Genomic DNA, 9,596 nt, shown 5'->3' with positions numbered 1-9,596 from the left:
AACTCTTTTTTATCAGACTGCTTCACTCTATGCTGGCGGTGGATGCCGATTGCATAGCTACCCATTGCCTGGTAAGCAGACTTCTTGTCTGGGAAAACTTGCCCAACCTCCAGGATCCCCGCTCCTAGGCCAGAAGCAGAGTGAAATTCGTTGGTGATGCTCATATCCAGTAAAAACGCAGGTTGCAGTGCCGCCGCGACCGCCCTCTGAGGAGGAACATCTTCTTCTTCGCTTGACTACGAAGATGCAGAAGAATGATCATCATCATCTAGCGCCTCCGGCAATCCCTCCACGTGTTCGCTCATGACAACGGCCGCAGACCGATATCCTGTGTCATACACAGGCTGGCCGCCCGTCGGTTTCGATGGGCCGACATTAGGGGCTGATGTGATGACCAACTCGACCTCACCACCCCTGCTACTGCATCGGGCAACATCAGTGACTAAAATGAACTCCACATACACCATCGGTTGACCATACATTGAGTTATTGGGATTGCTTGCAAACCTCATGTACGACCCCCACGACCGATCACCTGTGACAAGCCGCAAACCCCAACGGGCAACTATCCCATCATTTCCTCTGTCAACACGAAGGCCTCCATTGCCATTTTCCCCATGCATCCTTGAGCCAAACACCGCTCAGATGCACCTTCTAACTGCTGCGTAACCCACGTTGACCATGTCTCTCACAACAACTGTAGTCGACTCGCACAAGGACACATCCACCCCGAAAGGACCGTCGCGTAAGACGTTCCCATAATACACTACTAAATTTTCCATAGTACCTAACCACCATATATATTTACATTTCAAATAATTAGTAACTGAACATTTAGTAATGATGACAACATTTACATATCATACGACTAAAATAATATCCGTATTTTCGTTACAAATATTCGATTTGTTTCTAGAATCATTTGCTTAGACTTTAAGGGGTTGTTTGGTTAACGTGTATTTAAAGATCTATTTTTTTTCAAACTCGTCTATGAGAGTAAAAATGACTATTAGTAAAAACTAGTTTTCTTACAACAGGTTATGACAAAACCAATGGTAATTGCTCGCTATCCAAACAACCACTAAACATAATAATACGATAATAACATTTTAATATCATATGAGTAAAACATTTAATTTCTTCCGGCTTTATATAATTTTTTCATATCATGCGATAGCAATCATTTATTTACAAATAATAATATTTGCAGCGGCATGAACATTATTCACAACAGTACATCAATATAAAAAATATTATAAAATTACGGTGTCATTTTATACCTTAGCTCCAATATGGATGTGCTTGCGGATGCAATTAAGAGTCTAAATAGTTTGAATAAATTTCCGTCACCAGTACTATATGAATGGAGCCAACCTATTATCACATGAACATCATTATTACACATGGATTTTTCTTTTTGCTATCAAAAGTATTGAAATAGCACTTGCATATATGTGGTCATCACCTCAAAAGGGACAGTGAAGATGGAAACACAATTTCTTCAATCACGTCATCTCCTCCTTGTTTGCTACTAAGATGAATTATTTTATCTAATTACATACATCATCAAGTACATTAGCACATAATCTTAACATATAGAATTTAGATTATTGCGACATAACAAAGTAGACCTACGGCTTCCTAACTATAGACTTATTAATAAACATACCACATGAAATAACATACCACATGCAATGAACAATTACAATACAAGTTTTTTCTTAATTACCGTATTAAGATTTCTCGCATGTCAATACTAATGGACGCACCTAACATAGATACAACATCTTCAACCTACTCTTCTAAAAAATATTATAAATATTGTATCTTTCGTCTGAAATTATTTCTAACCTCTAAGCACTAACATCGCATAGCTAATGACGAGCTAAAAGACTAACTAATTACCATCGTGCATGCACAAAAGATTTCATGTATTGCAAAGCTCATACCTTGATCTTCAACTTCGTAGTTCACTTTCGCTATGCAAATCCTACTCCTCAAGATCTAAATGACTCCAAATGACTCCTCCAAGTGCTAAAACTATGCCTAAAACAACAAAGAATACACATTTAGGAACTAACCAAACAGAATGAAAACATCATGCATGCGAACGAAACCAACAAAAATGGATAGATCTTACCTTAATCTATCTTTTCTTCAACTTCATCATCTTCAAAATCCAACTCTAAATCGACCAAAATCACGAGTGAAAGTGGCTACCAAGTTTTTCTTTCTGCCTACGTATTCTTCTACACTTAGAGAGAGCAAAGAGGCAGAGAATGCAACCAGAGATATGTGAGAGATAGTGTATGCGCACAGAGCCGCGGTTGTGTGTTTAAAAAGAAGAGGACCACTGTATTGTCGGCGGAACGAGCCAGAACTCACCTACCGTGGCATCGGATTCCAGCATCGCGGTGTCTCATCACACACAACAACAACAACGCTCTCGAGTGTGCGTCAGGAAAACACACGTTGAAATCAGCACGCCAGAGTGTTGTCGCTTCAACTGGAGCAATAGATGGAAGCGAGAATCACGCACTGCTTTAATCAGTGTCGTCGACGTAGCAATCAGGACTACAAAGTTTAGGCGGGAATCCGATTCCAGATCATTGAAACTTGTGACAGAAAGGAAAACAAGGAACCGTGGAATCAGCGCACGTGAAAATCTGCGCCGTCAGCACCAGAATCAGCGCCGTCTGCGTCATTGTCGTGCGTGCAGCAACAGGGATGCCGCCTGCTGCAGTGGTGGCATGGCCCACACGCTGGGCCCGCGAGCAGCACAGCCTGTTGGCCCGCTAGCGACAGCGGCAACAGTGGCCGCCTCACTCAATGGCGGCATGGCCCACCTGGCCTCGCCCGTTACGTCGCGGCTGCTGCGCTATACATAACCCGTTACAACCCGCACTGCCGCCTCCTGCTGTGGCGGCCGGGCCCGCCGCCTCGTGGTGTGGCGGCAGTCACCACGTGTCGCCTGCCGCACCTGCCACCACTAGTGAGGGGGTCCTTTTTGACAATGTTTTTGACATGTGGTCTTTTTTTGCAATTCTGTTGGCCAGGGGGTCCTTTTGGACAAAAAATTGTGCTGCCGTGGCTGTGGCCTGGTGGGAAGGAAACCGCGAGCTTGACCCTCTTGCCACGCCCCGCTCCATCGCGTCGGTCGGTGGGTGTTGCTCATTCATCCATTTGCAAGCCTTCTCTTGTAGGAGTAATACTTCATGGTACCCAGTGGTAAGTATAAAATAAAACATGTCAAATCAAGTCAGTCAAAACCACCACCCAACCGTAGCCACCGCCACACAACTTTCCTACACGCCGCTGCCCCAGCCCCCTTCTTCCCCGTTCGACAGGTTTGTCGGCAGCAAGAGAAGTGGGGACCCGTCCGTCTTGTTTCATTTTTCTTAGGTTGTCATAATTCCAGTGACATTGACGAGGTGGCAGCAGCAAGACATGCTGGAATAAGATCTCTCCGAACTCTTGCTGCCTCGATGACATCTTGATCTGGCACCGATGAAGCGTCTGCGAGAGTTTGCGTCCCTAGACATGTTGTTTCTCTTCAGTTCTTGCTAGTTCGTTCTTATGTCTTTCAAGAAGAGATATTGGCTGCCTATTGTGTGACGACTCCGACATCTTCCATGTTGTTCTGTGGCTTGGCATGTTTGTCCAATCTTCTAAACTGGTGGTGATAGATTGGAGACCTCTTCTGCATGAGCTGATGCTCTAGCCGACGCTGCTTCAACGATTTGTAGATCTCGTCTCAAGGGACGAGTGACTATTATGGTCTTCGAAGTCTGGTATGGTGATGCGCGTTCATCCATTTACAAACCTTTGCTTGTAATACTTCATGGTACCCAGTGGTAAGTCTAAAAGAAAACATGTCAAATCAAGTCTAGTCAAAACCATCGCCCAGCCCTAGCCACCGCGGTCACAACTTTCCTACACGCCGCTGCCTTGGCCACCCTACTCTTCCCTGCTCGACAGCCTCGTCGGTGGCAAGAGGTGTGGGGATTCATCCGTCTTGATTTATTTTTCTTAGGTTTTTATGCCTCAAGCGACATTGACGAGGTGGCGGCATCAATGACGTGTTGGAATAAGATCTCTTTGGACTCTCGCTGCCTCGATGACATCTTGTTCTAGCGCCAACGAAGGGCTTGCGAGAGTTTGTGTCCCTAAATCTATTGGTTCTCTTCAGATCTTGCCAATTAGTTTGTATATCTTTCAAGAACAGATATTGGCTGGTTATTGGTGTGACGACTCCGACATCTTCGTCCATGTTGTACTGTGGCTTGGCCTCTTTGTCCAATATTCTAAACTGGTTGTGGTAGATTGCAGACCTATTATGCATGGGCTGATGCTCTAGCCGATGTTGCTTCAGCGATTTGTAGATATCGCCTCAAGGGACTGGTGGCTATTATGGTCTTCAAAGTCTGGTAGGGCGATGGTGTTTGCAAATATCGCTTTTCTTTGCTATTTGTGTAGTGCAATTTTCAATTTTTGGCGGACGACGTACACTCGGAGGAAGAAGAAGACTGATATGCTTTTCAATGTAATTTTAGCTTTATTGGTCGTTCTACTTCCAGTTGTCTATCCGTTATACTAGCCTTTGTTGTGCACAATATTAATCAAATCTAAGATGCTTATTACGTGTCCTTTATTCAAAAATAAAAAGGCTAAAATAAAACAAGTTTGCTTTCACCCCGTATATCTATCCGGTTCGGTAAAGTAGTAAATTTAGTTCTCAACAGCATTGCCCCCTCCGACCCCCGCGTCGCTCCCAGGGGGCGACTCGGGTGGCGAAACCCTAGCCGCCACCTCAAACTCCCCTCCTCCCCTCCCTCCCCTCGCCGTCGCCGGAGGATACCGGCGGGCGTAGCCCTCGCCGGTGGACGGCGGCGGCGGGGCCCTTGTCCGTGGGCTCGCGGGCTGCTGTTTGTGCGCTGGAGCGGCGGGAGCGCGCGGTGGCGAGGCAGGCGTTCGTCTACGCTCAGGGGAGGCCGTGATGGTGTGGAACGCATGCGCGGTGGCGCTGCTGTGGCAGCGGCCGGCCGCTGCTACGAGCTGCAGAGATGAGGGCGCCCAGATCTGGGCTGCGCGTTTCTGCCCCAACCCACCCGTCCCCCTCCTTCCACCCCTCCTGGCCGCCGTCGGTGGTAGCCGCTAGGCGGGTGAGCACGCGCGTGGCAGTCCTTGAGGGCTGCTGCTCTGCTGTGCCCCGGCGGTTCCTGGCGGTGGAGGCTGCGGGCCGGCGCGGCGGCGGCGCGGTGCAGGTGGCTGTTGTCGCCTGCTCGTCGCGCTCCCGGCGGTGGCCGGCCTGCTGGCGCTGCGCCGGTCGGTGCTCCTCCTGCGACTACAACGTTCCTAGGCATCCCTCCATGTGTGCTGGTCTTCTCCGGCGTTCTTCTCCAAGTCCGCTCTGCCATTGCATCTGAGGTCCCTGTTCATGGGTCGGGGCGAAATCCCCGCGCGGCGACGGCCTGTGCTGTCAACGGCGACGCCCGAGGGTGCCGTCACCTCCTTGGAGGCGTTGGCATGACCCTGACCAGATCTCCTCCTCGAGCACCGGGAGAAATCCCAGGTCCGGCCTCCCGGACCGGGCAGCGGCGGCGTCTCAGCGCCGTTCCCTTCTTGTAGGCGCTGCTTTGGCTGCAAGTGGAGTTTGATGCGGCAGATGGAGGCTGGTGATGCATCGCTCTGGCGTAGACTGCTACACAGGGAGCGGATCGCAATGTATGCCAGCGCCCGCGCTTCTCCAACGGTTGCTACACCAGTTCCTGTTGAGCCCTGCCCTTCACCCGCCGACTCTCTAGGCACATGGGTGAGAGGTACGTTGGCCTGGGCAGTCCTGGAGCTGCAATCGTCCCTGGAGCTGTCTGGCAATGGCAGTGACGCTGCCCTGCTGGGCGAGGCCTAATGTCGTTGCGTGTCTATAGTTGAGGGCACCTCCTCACCTAGTTGTAGTCGCTTGGTGAGGACGGTCGTGTATTTGTGTGTGTGTATGTGTCCCTCCTTTCTGGAGGTTGTACCTCTCATGTCTTCCTGTTCAATGAAATGAAACGCAAAGTCTCTTGCGTTTTCTCGAAAAAATTTAGTTCTCAAAAATCTTCTGTGTTGTGTTAGAAAAGTGCGGCAATTAAATCATCGGATGACTATCCAATGATTTAGATTCATCCTTACCATCTCGAGTATGTTCAGCTAGAACACCATACTTGTACCCACCCATCGTTTCAAGTTTCTCTGCCATGGACACACCACCAATCCAAAAAACATTATCTCCTCCATAGTTATGAATGTATTCTCCTACCCCCCCCATGGCGCTCTAAGCATGCAACAGACACATGCACCCTTTCCTCAAACCGTAATCTACATTATCTAACACAGCTTATGAGTCTACTGCCCCGTTCATCGGAACCCTAAACGATATCAATCACAAGACCCTACCTCCACGCATAGCCTAACCCTACTTGACCAATGAAACATCCCCACGACGGTGGCTTCCAACACCCCTCCTCAGCTCCTTCCCTCGCCGTTGGTGAGGTGTGGCGCAACACGTCTTTGTCCCAACGATATGGTGCAACTTGGTGGGTGGCGTGAGTGCGATAACGTGGTAGTATGGTCATGGTGGTTGATTATGCATGAAGTCACACCCCAATAGGCTGGAAGGCAGCAACCATAGGGTTGACTATTTGGCATGACCCAAGCTACGGTAGAGGCTGCTAGGCACTGTTGTGGCGATGCAGTTGGATGCACCATTTTTTGGGTGTACACTAAGGCCACAATACAATCTATTTGCATGCTTTCACTTGGAATAGTTCATGGTACAAGGAGAAATGCAAACATATTGCTAAAGGCTCCATCTATTGCTTGAGTCAACTAAGATATTATTATGTCCAATTCGATGGTGCTAGACACCTGATGTTCTTCTTTTTAGGTCGTGCCCGACGTCTTGTCTAATCTCGATATATCTCACCACTATGTCAATCTTCATACGAACACACAGAGTGATCCATGGTGTCGAGATAGACACAATACAATCCCAAACAACTTATATCAATCAAAATTGAAAATAAAAGGTTGATGCATGCGCAGTTTATATTCTGCCGCCACATCTTTCTCTTGGTGACCAAGATAAGTGGTGGACACCGGAACCCTCAAACCTAATATAGCACATGGAGATGAGTTTGCTTGCATACAAATGGTTTGCAGTTGTGAAATGAGTGTCACACGCGGGGTTGTAGGCTTTTATGACCCAACTGTTGTTAATGATCATGTTAACATGGTATATCCAAATATGATTCAGTGACTATTGGAAAAAATCAGTTGGCTTGTTGACTCATGATTGCACATGGAAGCGAAATGCAAATGAACAAAGAGTTGCATGGAGTTGAACCATTTCAAAAATTAACCTTGAGGATGTGGGGTATGTTGTTTTAGATGCAGAGAAGTTTTAGGTAGCTAAAAACATTAAGCTTTTACAACATACCTACAAGGCGGATATCTAAATTTCAGCTTCTACTTCTATCACACATATTTATAAATATGCAATTCTCTAAATAATATGAAACTCATGTGTCGGAGTAATGGGCCACGGGTAGCTTCACCCTAGTCCCTGAGCCTTTCCAGATTTTGGGCCGGCTCCGCCCCACAGGACTCCAGAATAAAACGCCGCCTACCGGTGGCCGGCTGGTTCAACGGCCGGCTGCCCGGAGACGGCTGTGCGCCAGCAGACGGCACCAAGACAGGCCGGCTCCTAGCAGGCGGCCACCAGGCGCACTCACAGTCTGCGCCCCTCATCAAGAGGACAAGACTGGGTGAGGCTACAGCATAGCCCCTCACCCTCGAATCCTAGGTGTGGCGTGGCTATAGTGCCCCGTACGACCGGAGATCTTCGCACGACGCGGCACTGTTGCCACTACCCCTTAACGTCATCCCTGACAGGCGAAGCCCTACTCCCACGACGGTCTGTCGGTATGGCCCGCAGGCGACGTGCCCTACCAGGCAGTGAGAGCCCAGAAGACGGCGGAGGCCGGACCAGCCGGACCTGAGGGAGGCCGACTTCCAGCAGGCAGCCAGTTCCTCCCTCAAGGCCCATGCACCATTAATCAGATAAGACGAGGTGTGGCTACAGTGATCTCCCACCAGGCGGCGGGACTGTAGCCACGCTCCATTGACCGAGCCTACATCATTAGCATCACGGCTACAGTGATCAGCCCCCAACCAGACCTGCCAGCGACGGTGGCAGCCTGTCGGCTCCATACCAGGCCAGCCGGCGGGGCCCACCAGGCAGCGGGCCCCAGTTGCCGGCGGGGAAGCCGGCGACCAGAGACACTAACAGCCGGGTCCAGCACCCGACTAGATTACCATTGTACCCCTGGGGGGTAGGCCTATATAAACCCCCCAGGGCACCCATGCAAAGGGTTCCCAACCTGTTAGAACTAGCATCCACCCTAGAGGAAGAAGAGAGCTAGCCCTGCCTCCTTCTGCCTCTAGCATAGAACTCAAGGAGCACCATTGTATTCACTAGTGCCTTAGTGATCATGCGGAGACCCCGCAGAGCAGGACTAGGGGTGTTATCTCCTAGGAGAGCCCCAAACCTGGGTAAAGTGCACTCGCGTTCATGTCTACGCCTCATCCCGCTTCCAGGCACCGGCGATGTTCTACTTGCTCCCATCATGATAAGCCATCCTTTGGTATATGTCGCACCCAACCCGCGACATTTGGCGCCCACCGTGGGGCGAGGTGCACCGTCGTCTGGAGATCTGCTTTGGATGGGAACCTTGTTCCTTCCTGGCGAGCGCAGCCAGCCCAGCACACCTGACGGCATCAGCCTCGACGCGCTGCACGATGCGGAGATTGCCTGCGCGGCGAGCTGCCTTGCCGACCTTGTTGGCGAGATCCGCCTCTCTAACGAGCCCGCATCAGACGCGGGTATCGGTTGCCCTGAGAGCCGCCTCGTTAGCCTCCTCGACCATCTTCACGTCGCCAACGAGCCTACTGTGGACTTGGAGTCTGTTGGCTCCACCGACCCGATGATCGTCGATTCCGACACGGCGTTGCTTGACGTGTTCCCCACCAACCTGGGGGTCTACGACGAGCCGCCTCCTCGCGAGCACAGCGGCGAGAGCACCGTCACAGAGGTGCTTGTCATCCATAGTGGCGAGCACTCAGACGAAGGCGCTCGAGACCCACTCGTTGCAGCACTGCGAGACTTGTCAGCGCCCATCCCAGGAGACGCAGATGCTGAGACGCTGGAGGCACACCGCGTCCAGCTCATCGAAAGCGCCAACCGACTGGCTAGCATGCGGCGCTTCTCGGAAACCTACCGGCGCGAGATGGACCGAGTTGTCGGCGGCACGCCGGCTCTTGAGGAGCCTAGCCGCATCGGCTCGATCCGGCAGCGTGGCGCGACCATCGCCAACATGTTCGGGACAGATCGTCTCGTCTACGCCACGTCTACAGAGAACATCCGGGCTGCCCAGGCAGTGACGGATGAGCTAGACAAGTACGAGGGCGACGAGCGTCGCCACATGACGGAGCGAGTCTAGCAGCTCCTTGACGCGGCCGCAGAGCAGCACGAAGCCGGCTGCCGCACCGAAGTGCCC

The 9,596-nt window shown here is 50.7% G+C and overlaps 1 pseudogene; it reads left to right on the top strand.

The window, feature by feature from the left end:
- The first annotated feature begins 2,727 nt into the window (after nucleotides 1-2,727).
- LOC123139474 (uncharacterized) lies at nucleotides 2,728-5,986 on the top strand (annotated as a pseudogene).
- The last annotated feature ends 3,610 nt before the right edge of the window (nucleotides 5,987-9,596 follow it).

This window comes from Triticum aestivum, chromosome 6B (genome assembly GCF_018294505.1).
Source record: "Triticum aestivum cultivar Chinese Spring chromosome 6B, IWGSC CS RefSeq v2.1, whole genome shotgun sequence".
NCBI classification, from domain to species: Eukaryota; Viridiplantae; Streptophyta; class Magnoliopsida; order Poales; family Poaceae; genus Triticum; species Triticum aestivum.
Note: the sequence above shows the minus strand (reverse complement) of the source record. Positions and strands in the feature narration are given on the sequence as shown.